Here is a 15,996-nt window from a genome sequence, read left to right on the forward strand (position 1 = left end):
AAAACTACCCCACCTTCACGAGGTCATTCTCTCTGAGATACCATTAGATGATCTTAACTCACTATCACAACATTGTGCATAGGCGGACATTTCCTGTTTCCCCTAAAAAACAGTACATTTGCTCACTTTAATTACCTATTTGGCCACGCCTTATCTGAACAGACCCTTGCCCTTCATTCTAGGCTTTGTTACTTTTACCCAATCCCCTACAGAAATAAAAAGAAAAAGAGATACAATGCTTCAAAACATAGAGGCATATTTACATGGAACTGGTGCAGGGTGGCACTGTGCCAAAATTGCCAGCACTGCACCAGTTCTGAAAAGCAGGGATGCTCCATATTTACAGAAATACGGCGCACCCCTATGTTTCCCCTAGTGCTAAAATTTAGCTGCCAACGCAGGCATCCTTGCACCATAGTGCAAGGGTGTCTGCGTTGAAGGGAATGATTGTATATGTGCAGGAAGGTGTCCCTTCCTGCACATAAACAATCTACAATGGTGATTTGGCACCTCTTTGTGTGCTGCAGAATGCAGCACACATAGAAGCTGTGAATCGTCATTATTGAATGTTGTTTATATGCAGGAATGGGCACCTTCCTGCACATAAACAATCATTCATACACTTTTGCTCTTTCTATGTGTGCTGCAGAATGCAGCACACACAGAAAAAGCAGAAATGAGGAGAAATAAAGGTATTTCTCCTTTTTGCACCATGCTAATGCCAACCCTGAGGCGGCGTTAGTTTTTGGCACTGCCTCAGACTTATGATTCCTTGTGAATATGGGGCAGCGTCAAAAGTAATGGGTGTTGTGGTGAAACACCCACAGCAACACCCACTGCACGTCCCTCTGCCACAGAAAACTGCGTCGGAGGGGCCCATATTTACAAGGCGGTGTTAAGCCATAAAAAGTGGCTTATTGCCTCCTTGTAAATAAGGCGCAGTGCACAGTGCCACCAGAGCGTCACAAAAAATTATGCCCCTGTGGCGCTAGGGGCTTGTAAGTATGCCCCATAATATTTTATAGTGGAAGGGCTCCCTTCTAGTACAAAACCTATACTCATAATTGGACTGGGAACCAAGAGCAGCCCTGGCAAATGTTGTTGCATCAGTCCTCCTACTACATGTAGCGCAACCCTGCATAGGAGGGCTAGAAGGATTCTATCCCCAAGAACAATTTGGAAAACACATGTCAAAAACGATGCCTTTTACAATAAAATGCATCACCTTACAGGGGATAACAGAGACCTTCCAATATATGCTTCAGCTGAGCCCAACACAAATGCATTACTTAAGGCACCATCAGCAGCCATTTTGTTCTAATCTCCTAGCTGGGAGCTAGCTTGAGCATTACACTTTGATACTAGATAACAAGAACAACCAGATTGTCTCTTCACAAGTGCTTAAGAGATCAATTATAATTTAGGGGCATTTTCTGAGTTTTCCTAAGCTTTGAATGTCATCCACCATAGTACTGTTAGATGCATCGGTCTATATGAGCCATTACACTAATAACCATTGGGTAGCATTTGCTAAACATTTTTATTACTAGCCAAAGCAATCATTTTCACACAGGATAATGAAAGATTGAGACAAAAAAGTAAAGTCCTAAACATATACTTTGCTGTTGCAAGCCGCTCCTTTAGGCCAGTTCATAACTTACTGGGGCATACTACAAGGAATTTAATTTGTGACCTACAGGTCACACCAGAATTTTTGCAATAGAAGCAGTAACTCACTGAACTATCTATATTAAATACAAATATGTGACTTGCCTGTTACATGCTGTATCTTACAGCAAGCACATTAAGGCCCTCATTATGACATTGGCAGTAAGTGCCGCTTACTGCCGTGCTGACTGCTGCCAACATACCGTGCTGGTATACCGCTATGCGTATTATGACCCACACACAGAAATCCACCACTATACAGACACACACACAAGTCCGCCAGCCCAAAAGTCAGTGATAAAATGGCGGTACCAAAACCCACACCATAACGCCAACAGAAATATGCCCACAGCATCATAACCCACGAATCACCGCAGCGGACATTCAACCGTGCTAAACCATTGGCGGTACATACCGCCGCGCTCAAAATATACACACACTAACAAAACAACACCACATTGGACAATTCAAACTACACACACCTGACACATATACACACACCACACCCAAACACCCACACCAATATAAAACAAACACACACATTACCCACAACCCTTTATGAAAAAATAAAATTGACAACTGAGAGAGACACATGCCAGGAGCACCCACTGAATCAGAGCCACAAAACACTATCACCCATATCATCCATGCACCTCACAGCACACACCCCAACACATCACCCCACACACCCTCACACACACCACACACACTACACCCATGGTACCACAAAGACACCCCAGGTTCTTAGAGGAGGAGCTAAGGGTCATGGTGGAGGAAATCATCCGGGTAGAGCCACAGCTATTCAGATCACAGGTGCAGCAGACGTCCATTGCTAGGAAGATGGAGCTATGGTCGAGAGTTTTGGACAGGGTCAATGCCGTGGGACAGCACCCCAGAACAAGGGATGACATCAAGAAGAGGTGGAACGACCTATGGGGGAAGGTGCATTCTGTGGTAGCAAGACACCAGATAGCTGTACAGAGGACTGGCGGTGGACCTCTACCTCCTCCCCCACAACTAACTGGGAGGAGCAAGTCTTGGTGATCATGCATCCTGAGGGCCTGGCAGGAGTAGCAGGAGGACTGGACTCTGGTAAGTCAAATCTTTACTACTTTATCCCCCCTACCTGCATTCCATCACAAACTCCTACCCCTACCCTCACCCACATCACTCCACCACCTCACATACAGCCCACCATCGCAAGATACCAAGCCCTGCATGCTACACCAATACATGGACCCCCATCACAGACCTGCATGGATACCCATCACCACAGCATGCACACTAGTGACAATCACTTAGCCAACCAAATCACAACTCACACAAGCCAAAGCTGCCTTGGTAATAACAACCGTAGAGGGGAACATACCCATGCACAAGATGTCACAGGCTGAAACAATAACACTGCATTACATCCCCACAGGATCCCCACACAACGTCACCGGAGAGGAGGTGCCAGCAACATCCAGTCCCCCCACAGAAGAGGCCCACAGTGATGACAGCAGCTCTGCACGCCTGGAACTGGATGACCAACCTGGCCCATCAGGGACCTTTGGACAGTCGGTGACCCAGCCACATTCTCAACCTACCACAGCGCTTCCCCCTCAGGAAACACCACCACAGCACCCACCCAGCAGGCCCATCCCTCTGTCCCCAGGACATGTCAATCAGCAGTGTGTCCACCACTACAGGGACCCCAGGCAACCCCACAAACACAGGATGATCAGGGACCTGGGGTCAGTGGCAGTGGGCACACGGTTCAGGGGACAGAGGCACAGGAAAACAGGGAAGCTGGGAGGACTGCTGTGCGACAGGGGGAGGACAAGCCCAGGGAACCGACTCTCCACGAGGCACTCACCAACATCCTGGGAGCATACCACCATTCCACGGAGACTATGGGCCAGATACTGGCCAAGCTACGGGAGACCCAGCGGCTGCAGGAGGGACAGTACCTGGGGATCGGGGATGACCTGAGAGACATCCACAGCACCCTGGTCACCATTGCAGGGGTGCTGGCAGACATGGCCAACACCATGAGGGAGGCAGTGGCACACCAACGGGCCCCTGACACTAGCCACACAGATGAACAGCCCTCCACCTCCACTGACGCTAGTGGACAGGAGGCCCCGCCACAGGAACAACAGGCCACCAGCACCCCATCCCCTGCAGAAGGAGAACCACCACGCAAAAGGTCCCAGCAATCCAGGCAGAAGCCAGAGAACATTGCAAAGACCCCGCCAGGAAATAAGACTCCCCTGAATGTCACCCTTGTGTCCCACTCTGTCACCCTGTCCACCTTCAACTGCCAATGCTCCATTTCCAATGCCCCCTTGGACAATGCACCTGTGATACAAGTAGACGGGAACTTTACCCTGCACATTCCTCCATATCAAGCCAGCCCATTGCAATACCCCCTACACTTATTATCACAGAAATAAACACCCTTGGAACTAATACAAGTATGGAGTCTGTCAATTGATTGAAAAATGTATTAGTTTAACAAGATGTAAACATTGCAATTCAAATGTACAGTTACATATACATAGGTATGACCTGTAGTCGGCAGCAGTAACCACACCAGGAGCCAGAGTGGGGCACAGATATCTGAGAATAGAGATGCCAAAGGGTACAGTAAGTGGCCATAGAAATCAGAAATTCAGTCTGCCATGTACAATGTCCAACACAAAACTTCAATGGAAGGTGAAGTTACAGTGTCTTACCTGTGTGTCACTGGAAGTACTCTTCCTCTGCCTCCTCTTCGTCACTGTCCACAGGCTCCACCACTGCCACACAACCATTTCCAGCCTCATCCTCCTGCAGAAAAGCGACCTGGCGTCTCAAGGCCAGGTTGTGCAACATGCAACATGCAACGATGATCTGGCACACCTTCTTGGGTGAGTAGTACAGGGATCCACCTGTCAGATGGAGACACCAGACGTGGGTCCCTTGCTCGCTGCGCCACTGGATTCAAGCTAGCCTGGCTGATGAAGGGTGATACCCAGAAACCGGTCCCAGGTTGCTTGTTTCCTGTCCAGGGAGGACCTGGTCTAGCAGTTCGTGCTGGACTGTTCCCATGGGGAACAGGGTCAAGACTGATTTGCATATGGCTGGGTCCAAACTGGGGTGACGTGGCGAACAAAATAACAATGGATTAAACCCAGATCTGTGACTGGGGGTGAGCGTTTGAAAAGTTTCAATATTCCGTCCATCATTTTATTTTGTTTTGTGATGTTGCTACCTGAACTTCAACAGGAGAGGACCTACACTGCAAGTGTTGCTGTGACCTGTGTCTGGAAGCGACCATGGCTTGAGTGTCTGGGGAAAGGGCCCCTGCCTTTACTTCGAAGGAGTTGGAGGGACTGGTGGATGGGGTCCTACCCCAGTACTGTTTACTTTATGGTCCTCCAGACGAACAGGTGAGTACACTGTGAGCATGATGCGTGGGGCATGAATGTATGGGGTGCTGTGAGTGTGTAAGCCTTGTGTAGGGGGGGCTGAGGGGTCCTGGGTAGAGTGCTGCATGTATGGTGGTCAATGTATGTGTGTAAGGGGATGGGAAGGATATGTTGGGCCATGAGTATGACAGTCCAGACGGTATGAATAATACCTTTTCTCTGTATCTTTTTCTGCAGGTCAGCGCCCATTAGAAAAAGGGTATTTGGTGTACCATCGTCAAGGAGGTGCGGACCCTGGGGGCCTTTGGCAGGCGGAGCACCCACTGCCGCAAACGGTGGGAGGACCTGCGCCACTGGGCACCGAAGACGGCGGAGGCCCAGCTGGGGCTGGCCTTCCAATGAGGAAGGGGTGCCCATCATACCCTGACCCCCCTGATGTTCCGCATCCTGGCGGTGGCCTATCCGGAGTTGGATGGGCGCTTGAAGGCATCACAGCAGCCACAAGAGGGTGAGTACATATTCAGAATCATGACTTTGTGCACGTTAAGGCATTACCTGGGTGGGGGATGTGGGCTGTGGGTGCCCTTAGGCCAGGGCGAACATGGCAGGGTAGGTTCCATGATGGGCAAGCTCAGATACACTCCAACCCCAATTATGTTAGTGGGCATCTACTACTGGGCAGGATCCTGTGGGTTTCAGGTGTGCAGCTAATGGCGTTAGGCATTGTACCCCATTGCCTGGTGACTAGCATTGTAACTGGTAGTGCATGGCCTAGTGCATAGGGCTGTTCCCTGTGAGTTGTGTATGCCAGCGGTAGTGTTCCTGCTGGCATTGACCATGTGTATCCACTGTCTCTCCCCCTCCCTTTTTGTTTTGTCACCCTGTCCTTGTGTGCATGAGCATCATCAGGTGGAGGAGCAGAGGCATCGGCGACGGAGGGAGCTGCATCCCACTTGGGCTTGGAGGCCGAATCCACCGACGGTGAGGGCACCATTGAGACAGAGGGTGAAGGGAGCACCACGACGGAGACAGGAGGGGACAGTACTGACAGCGACTCCTCCTACGATGGAAGCTCCCTGGCTGTGGCGGACACCTCTGTGCCCACCCCAACTACAGGTACAGCCGACACTCCCTGTGACAGCACCGCCCTCCCAGCAGCCCCTCAGCGTGTTTCCTGTTCCCCCAGGAGGGTGGGCATCCCCTTCACCCCAGGCACCTCAGGCCTTGCCCCAGTCAGCCCTGCTGCCCTCAGTGAGGAGGCTATTGACCTCCTGAGATCCCTCTCTGTTGGGCAGTCAACCATTCTGAATGCCATCCAGGGTCTAGCAGGGCATTTGCAACAAACAAATGCATACCTGGAGGGCATTCACTCTGGCGTGGCTGCCCAACAGAGAGCATTCCAGGCTCTGGCCAACTCAGTGATGGCAGCCATTGTCCCTGTCTCCAGCCTCCCGCCCCCCAACTTCCTCTACCCAGTCCCAATCCCCTCAACCCCAGCCTATCCCAAGCACACCTTCAGACCTGCATTCACCCAAATCAATACACAGAAGTGGTTCAGGCAAACACAAGCACCACACTTCATCCTAAAGGCACTCACACAAGCACCATCCAGATGCAGACACACCAACATCCACTGCCTCCACAGTGTTCCCCTCCTCCTCATCATCCACCTCCCTCCCAGTACCGTCTCCACTCACACCTGCATGCACTACATCCTCATCCACTGCCTCCATCACCAGCACCCCTATCACTACACCCCCCTCACTGGCAGTCGCCACCCCCACATCCATGCACACGTCCCCTGTTTCCTCTCCCACTGTGTCTGTGACCCCCTCCCCCTAAAGTACAGAAACGCAAGCACTAAGACAGCCAACAGACATCTACCTCACAACAGCATCCAGCCCATGCACCTGCACCCAAACACAGCAGACACCTTCTACAACCTCCCCCTCTTCCTCCACTCCCAAACCTTCACCCTCTTCCCGCCCCAGTGTCCCTAAGAAGCTTTTCCTCACCAGCCTTGACCTATTCCCCACCCCTCCCCACCCCCCGTCCTTCACTTCGGGCCAGGGTGGCCAGAACCCAGCCCAGCACCCCAGCCACCCAGTCCACGGCCACTGTAGTTTCTGCAGCTACTGCAGGTGTGAGAGACTCCAAGGAGGCACCCGTCAGCACAGCCAATGTCCCTGCACCACCTGCCAAGGGCAAGAAGGGGCTGCCACCTAGCAAGGGCAAGAGGGGACACCAGCCAGCAAGGGGAAGGAGGCACCACCAGCCAGCAAGGGCAGGAAGGGAACACCAGCTGGCAGAAGCAAGGAGGCACCACTATCTGCCAAGGGCTGGAAGGGGCAAACAACACCAGGCATGGCACTTCAGCCGTCCGAGGCTGCAGGGGAAGGGCAAGTGCTGGAGCCTCCCCCACCACTGACAGCACCACCACATGCACTGCAACTGCTATCCACTGAGCAGCCTTCACTACATGGGCTGTAGTGCATCCTGGCCCATGCAACACCTATAGGTGTGACACCCAGGTGAGAGACTGTGACCTTGCACCATCCAAGATGAAGCACACTGGGCACAATGCCCCCTCCAGAACCTGTGGAAGAAGGCATCAACTCAACACCTCCTTGCCAGGATGAAGCACACTGGGCACAAAACCCCCTCCAGAACCAGTGGAAGAAGGCATTCACTAGAGAGACTGTGGCTTTGCACTTCTCAGGACCAAGCAGTGGGCAAACCACCCACTTGAGAGACTGTGGCTTTGCACTCCCCAGGACCAAGCAGTGGGCAAACCACCCACTTGAGAGACTGTGGCTTTGCACTCCCCAGGACCAAGCAGTGGGCAAGCCACCCACTTGAGAGACTGTGGCTTTGCACTCCCCAGGACCAAGCAGTGGGCATGTTGCCCCCTCCAGGAGCAGTGGCGTTGTACCATCTTCGGGCTGAGGTGCCCCCCCATTCCCCATCCCCCTGAGGTGCCCGTGTGTTTTCAACCTTCTGCCCCTGCAGTGTTCTCTCCGTATTGAGGCAGGAGTCAAAAGTGGCCTTGGCCTATGTGTTATGGCCCTGTGGGCTACGGACATTTTGGAGTGGGCATTGTCGCTCCATTTGTATATATTGTACATACTGTTTATTGCTTTAAGGACATATTTATCTAATATTGTACTATTACCCTCAATTTAATCAATTCCTTTTGTCCTTGCATTATTCCTGAGGGTTACGGGGTGTTTATGTAATGTTGCTGCATCTGTTTGTGTGTATGGTGTTGGGGGTGGGGACGGGGGTGTTGCATGTTGCGTGTGTCACTCTCTTTTTCCTCCCCCCCTCCCTTGTGTGCTAGGTGCGGTACTCACCGTGGTCATCTTCACCGCCGTTCGTGTTCCTGGTGTATGAGGAGGTAGACCAGCATTGGAAAAATGTGCAGCTCGGGCTCCATAGCATCGTGGTTCTTCCCTGAGTGTCGAGAGGTGAGTTGTTTCCCTTCTGTGTACTGTTTCTGCCGTGCTCTTGATGGTGTTGGTACCGCCACAGGAAAGCTGGTGGATTGGCCTCTCATATTACTGTGGGCGGTACATTGTCTTCCGTCTGGCTGTTGGCAGTTACCGTCGCGGTGTTTGTTGCTACTGCCGTGGCGGTCGGAATGTTAAAGTGGCTGTCTGTGTTGGTGGTTTCCGCCATGGTCATAATTCAATTTTTTTACCGCCGGCCTCTATACTTTTTTATAAGTCAAAGCTGTGGCAAAACTGCATGCGGATCTCTCCAGCAAGTTCATTAACAACCAGAATTATCTTACCACTATTATACCACAGAACTATCTAAGTACACAAAGATGTCTGTAGGAAGGCTGCTCACTCACTGTCATGCCACAGAGGCAAGATCCCTACCTGGATTGCTAGGTACAGGGACGTTTAACAGTCTAGACTGTCTGGATGACCCCATCCCCTTCCCCAAGCTGGCTGATGAGTAGTGGGAATGTGGCAGTCTCATCCACAGACCACAACACATGTTCAGGCTGCCTTTGAAAGAGCGCAATGGCTGTAGAAGGAGGTCGAGTTCTTATTCCCTCTCCCCACCATTTCTGAAAATGTCATAGTGATCCTGCTGCAAGAGATCATCCTTAGCTAGTTATTGCTTGTTTTAGGTCCCAGCAGTGCTTAATTTGTTAAACAGTAAGTGTTAATGCCAACATTTTCCATAGCCGACATCACCAGTTGTCAATTCTGGGGTAGCGCAGGTCCACTGATGAATTCTCAAAACATGCCCTGCAAACTATGAGCTTGGTTCAGTGAATTTGTTAACTATAAATAGAGGTGCAGAGCTCACAGTCCAGGGAAGTCTGTGTTGGTAGAGCCAGATGTCAGTCTTCAGCTCATGAAAGTAAGACTGAGGAGCTTGCTCTGGTTTTGCTGTTTCTAAGATTTGACCTGACCTCTCAGGGTCTTAACCTTGTCCCTCTGCTGGTTGCCAAGTGCAGCACCTAATGCTGCCTCTGAGCTGAGATTAGACCGGACCAACAAAGAGTGACAAAATCCATCAGCAATTAGGCAAAAGTAAATTAATCACTCACTCCAATGGCCACCATCATGGGCACTGGCACAGCATGGTGTGGCTAGATCAGGGCACCTCAGGCCCTGTTCTATACCCAACAATTGCCATCAGAGCAACCATATCTAGGAAAGCGCTCTCTGTCAGGAGCTTGTCCGCAGCACATTCAATGCCGGGCAGCACCCCAGTGGCAGGTGAAGTGACAAATGACCATTGTTTCCTAGAGAGAGAGACAGGTTGCGCTAGTGTGTTCTACTCAGAGACTGTCCTCGGCTCTCAGAGGGAGACAGTCTGCGCTGGTGTAGCCTGCTGAGACTTGCCTGGTTTCTCAGAGGGAGACAAAGGGCTTCATTTACAAGGAAGTGGTGAAGCATGGCGCTGCGGCAAAATTGATAGCGCTGCACTGCGTCACTTCAGAAACGCAGGGATGCCCCGTATTTACAAAGATACGGAGTACCCCTCTGTTTTCCCTAGCCCTGGTGCTAAATTTAGCCACCTAGGGCCAACGCAGGCACCCTTGCTCCATAGAGCAAGGGTGCCTGCATTGCAGGGAATGATTGTTTATCAATAATGGCAATTTGCTAGTTTTCTGTGTGATGCATTCTGCAGCACACATAGAAGTAGCAAATCATCATTATTTCATGATTGTTTATGTGCAGGAAGGGACACCTTCCCACACATAATCATTCATGGTGTTTTGCTCTTTTTATGTGTGCTTCAGAATGCAGCGCACTTAGAAAAAGCAAAAACGAGGAGAAATAAAAGTATTTCTCCTCTGTGCGCCATGCTAACTCCACCCCTGGGGTAGCGTTAGTTTTTGGCGCTACCTCAGGTCTACGAATCCTCATAAATATGGAACAGTGTCAAAATACAATGGATGTTGCAGTGGAACACCCACAGCAACACCCATTGTAGGCCCCTCTGCCACGGAAAACTGTGTTGGGGGGTCCATAGTTACAAGGCAGATTAAGTCACGCAAAGTGGCTTAACACCGCCTTGTAAATATGGAAAATGGCACAGCGCCACCAAAGCGTCGCAAAAAGTGATGCTCAGGTGGCACTAGGGCCTCGTAAAAGAGGCCTAGAGTGCAATAGCCCAGCCTGCTTTGAGAGCTGTAGATGGCCTGTGCTATTGTAGCCTTCTTTACGCCTGAACTTGTGGCAATTAAAACATAATGTGGGGACCTGTGTCCCATGTAAGCCTCTGTGGAACATGACCTCTTAGAAATTGTATAAAAAGAGTAAAGCAGAAAGAAACTTTTGCAGTGCCTCCGACATCATTGGTAACAAATAAGTGTGGATCAATAAAAATAAAATGTGAATGTATTAATGTATACCTTCCGTGGCTATTATTTGCATGCATAATACTGTATGTTTTGAGAGCAAGACACAGAGAGAGTTAGGGTTCTCTGCAGAGAGAGAGGGTGTTTTCCTACCTCACAGGGTGATGCTGAGTCTCTCTAAATGGTTGTTGCACACTCGCTCTCAGGTGTGTGGTCATTCCTCCAATGCCTCACAAAAACAGTTGACATTTTCTTCTTCTACATCACTACTTTAGGCCAACAGCCTGTCTGTTGCGCTCGTTTTAATAGTTGCTCAGCTATCACTTGACTCTGCTCAGACTCCAAGGGTGTGTTCAAGGAAGAGCTTAAGGGACGTCACGGCTTCTGAAACGAACAGACGTTATGACACTGCATGGTGGGGGCGTAGGTTGGGGGAGAGTTAGTCATTAAGAGCACGTTTCGAATGAAAAAGATTCAACTACTTGACGTAAGGACACAATGACACCTCAATACAACACACTTACCTGAGAGAGGATGGACTAGAAACGGCAGCAAAATTAATGGAGACTTCTAGTATCATGTCCTAAAAAATTGCCACAAATTAAGTGCTGATTCCGCTGTTGGTAAAGTGATGGTGCCTACCTGGGGTTGAAGAATGAGTGGAGGCCAGTAGTAGGCCTACTAATGGCTAACTTCAAAAGTGTACTCCAGCATCAAAACCAGCTTCCATCCTGTTCAGCCTCCCAGGAACCCGGTAGGGACAGTCCGAGACTACCCATGCTTGACATCAACCTTGGTTGGTGCACTGTATTGCATGTAAATATGCCACTAGATTAAAAATACTGGAACCTGATTGGTCGATGGAGCTTTTTCTAATGTGGGTCATTTTGACACAGGTCCCATGCCCAACCCGCATTATGCACAGCCAAGTGGCATGCACAGCGGGGATTTATTGGTCCTTTAGTCGTTGGGTGCAGAGCATAGCCTCAGGCGAGGCTCTGTGTTCAACCACTGCAGTCTACGGTGGTGAAAATCGTGTACAGCAGTGGGTTGGTTTGTCATGAGGGGCTTGGGTGCAGGGCTTGTCTGCAGTCTAGGCCTTGTGGCCAAACCTTTCTGCACACTGTTGAAGATGGTGTGCAGCAGGAGGGGTGGTTGATAATGCAGAAAATGGGCACAGGTACTGCAGCCAACTCTCTGCTTGTTGCAGTCAGATGCCAAGCGCAGAAAGGGGGGATTGGTCAATCATGCTGGGGTTGGGCTCGGGCTCAGGGCCTGCAGACTGGTCTTCTGTCCAAGCCCCACTATGCATGGAGGGAAATTGTGTGCAGGAGGGGGATTGGTCTCTCACCTGAGGTTTGGGCGCAGGGCCTGGTGCATAGCAGCAGGGGTTCATAATTTATGCAGTGTTTAGGTGAGGGGCGTGGGTGAACATCATGAGTAGGTGTGGTGTTCCTGTTTATACACAGTGTCAGTGATCTCACATTCTCCTTGGGAGGGCTGGACACGGGACCTGGGATTAAGGGTGTTGTCTATTAGGAGGTTGGCTGCATGTAGGGGTGAGGCTACAATTAGGAATATAACTTTCTTTTCTTTTGGGTAATATAACACTGCGGTAGTACTGCTGTACCAGGAAAGGGGCTATTCCAGTAATTATGGGCAAAATGGGTTTTGCCAGTTCTGCTATAGCCCTGTGGTACCTTAAATTTTCGTTTTTTTATAGTAGTCACATCTGTAATAGCAAGAATGGGTGGCTCTGACTAGACTCTGCAGCAGATTTAATAAAAGTGGCACTGCATCCGATGCCACTTTTCTTGCGCCCCTCAGTGCCCCTCTAATCTCACTAGTTTGATGCTTTGCAGGATTAGTATAAAAAATGTTGACTCTAATCCTGCAAAGCACATTTAGGCCCATTATGAATAATGGCGTGCCTCCTTTTAAAGCCTGCTCTGTGCAGGTGTTGAAAATGCCCCAAAAAATGGTGAACGACCCCTTGCATACATTATGCTTGGCACAGGCATGATGTGGCGCAAGGGGTTGCAAAGTGGGGCAAAGCATGCATTGCAACACTTTGTAACTATGGCGTGGAAATTTGGCCTTGTTGGGCCACATTTGCATCATAAAAAATTATGCTAATGTGGCACAAGGAGGTGCTAGGCCCTCTTAAATCTGGGCCTTTGTGTTTACATTGTGAAGTGCACACTTAGCATTAGAATTCTATACTTTAGTTTGAGTCGTTTAGCAAGACCCTGTTCCTCTCTACTGTGAAATGCGCTTCATCTTTTGTGTAGATACCAAGCATGTCAAAGTGGATGTTATTGTGAGAGATGGACACCAAGTCATAATCTCCTCACAATTGTTGAAATTCCTATATTGTCATATTGCCGGGATTTCTCAATTATTGAACGAAATTGGATGGACCATGCCACTTTTGCCTTTGACATTTGTTGGAATAGACAAAGGCAGTGTGCAAAAGAGACTCTTCAACGCTCCAAAGTTTCTTTTATTTATCCTGGTGTGAGGCAGAGAAGGAGCTTGCAGCAGAATGATGTGTACTGCAAGGGTATGTGATTCGAAGGGGAAAACAAGTAATTTAGTCCCCTAGCTTCCTTAATGGTTAATCTTACTTAGGTACAACAGTAGGTTAGGTAGCAAGTGACTAGCATTTCTTTTCTAAATTGTATTTGGAAATCGGGGATAACTAACAATGGTATTTAAAGTTATTGGTGTTTAGCTATTGGCAGAATAAGAGGACTACCAACCATTGCCATACTTATAGAGCAGACAATGCTTGGTAAACGTTTGAACTGAAGACAAGCTGCTTGCATGATCTTATTTGGTTCCCTAGGAAACTGTTGGAAAGTAGTGAAGAAGGTTTCACAGTTGGCTGAATCTGATTCTCTGAAATGTAGTAAGTGCTTTTCTTGTCAAATAGAATCTTTCACTACATTTTGATAATTAAGTTGGAAAGTATCATGAAGTTACTGCAAATAGTAAAAAAAAACACAGAACATGTCAACAAACAAGAAACCACATTATAGTCAACCCCAAAAACATTCTTGTATTACTACCTGAACCCTTTCTCCAAGCATAACACACATTGTGAGAGATCAGAAGAGCGTTAAATGCTTACTGTGGTGCTACACTCTTCATTCTTTCCATGGTGGGAAAAGAGCAACAAGTAATGATTGTTTTAGTGCATTAGTGAAAGCATGTATTTAGCATGTAAAGGAGGGTAGGTTAGGAAAAGAAGAGTAGTTCTAGGTACAGTTAGCTCGGTGAAAAGGCAGATGAAGAAATTATATAGCAACAGACTGTCCTGATTCACCAAAGGAAGACTGGCTTTAAAATGAAAAATGTCTAGAGGCTTAACTTACTGTGGTCTGTGAGATAACTGGAGTAAGCCACCAAGCAGAAGACAAAGACAAAGTAAAGTAACTTGCCCCTCCTTGGGGCAACAGAAAGGCAGCTGCAAGATGGCTAGCTTAGTGCTGCATTGTGAGTGGGGACCAAAATATCCATCTCCATCCCTAATACCTGGCCTGAACTGCATGCAAGCCTTATCGTCTTTGCAGGAGGGGTGGATGGGGAACCTGATTGAGTTTGGCGGCTTGCTTGCATGCTAAAACGAAATAATGCAGACAGCTGCGAGGACCGCCAAGATGCAGCAACATGGTGGCCGCTCTAGGCTTGCTCGGAAAAGTCAAACCCCAGCGGGGACATAACATGCATGCCCTCTGAAAATGAGCCAAATTTCAGTAAACTGCAGCTCTGAGCTGTTGCCCGCTGCACAGAACTGTAGCATGCGCTCCACCTTCGACCGTGTCTGCGGTGACTCTGATGCTGAGGCGCAGTCAGGTTGGACCACTGCTCCCAATATGCCATCCACATTCTGCCGCTCTGCGATAAGAAAAAACGTACCAGCCAAGTCAAGCTAAGACCCTGGGGCTGACAGACTTGCCTGTCAAGACTTGACTGATTCGTCTGCTGCCTGCCACCCATGTGCGACCCTTCACGGGAACGAGCACATAAAAATCCGGTAACCGGATTGCCATGTCCACCACACGAGCATGCTGGGAACTCCATATGGCAATGCTTGAGGCCCACGGTGGGCCTTGCATAGAACTACCTGAACGGCTGCAGCACTACATAGAAACCAAATGCCACCCACTAGGACTGTAGTTGCCGGAAGCCTGTGCTGGGTAGAGACCGGGAAGCACACAGGAGAAATTTAGCCCTGAAGGAGGCAGACGTACAAGCTGATAACGGAAGTCCACTCACTACTCTGGAACTACTACGTTGTTGGTTTCCTGTGCAGTCATAAAGATGGATGGAGGACTGCTCATGCCCCTATAGATCATGGGTGATTGGTGGGTGCTCATCACTGAAGATCGCAAGGATATTCCATGGCAACTCCTGTACTACATACCTGCCACCTTGCGCTGGAGTGCACAAATGTCACTATCTCAAAACGTCCCTACAAGTTCCTGCCTCAAATCAAGGAAACTTGGAGCAAGACGTCCCCTCAATACTTTTGGTGCCCCAGTGAACATGATCTCGGTCTTGGGATTCTGAGACTTTCACAAACTGCCACAATGTGGGTGTTAGAAATTGGGTTTCTAGTTGGCTAGGATATGCACCTAAGCCAGCAGAATCCACCTCTCTAGTCAGGTTAAGTTACACACCAAAGATAACCTGTGCTCACCCCCTGGTGGTTTGGCACAGAACAGTCAGACTTATCCACAGAGGTCGTGTGTAAGGCATTTGCACAACACACTCACCCTAGTGGCACAATAAATACACCACAAAAGAGACTTTGCAACCAGCTATATAAAAATAAACTGTATTGCATGAACATCAAAGACCAAAACGACATAAATCAGGGATTACCTTGTCAAATAGGCAATTGCCAGATCATCATCATGAGTGCAAATAAAAGAGACATTCCCATATTGCACATGTCATAATAAACACAATATCTTCCCAATACATATAATGTAGATCTTGAAATGCTCCTTATCACAGCAAGGCAAAAATGACATACCAAATCAGTGCCTAACATTCAGCATAAGTCATGAAGACATCAACCTCTATGGGTGTGTGGGG

This window comes from Pleurodeles waltl, chromosome 3_1 (genome assembly GCF_031143425.1).
Source record: "Pleurodeles waltl isolate 20211129_DDA chromosome 3_1, aPleWal1.hap1.20221129, whole genome shotgun sequence".
NCBI classification, from domain to species: domain Eukaryota; kingdom Metazoa; phylum Chordata; class Amphibia; order Caudata; family Salamandridae; genus Pleurodeles; species Pleurodeles waltl.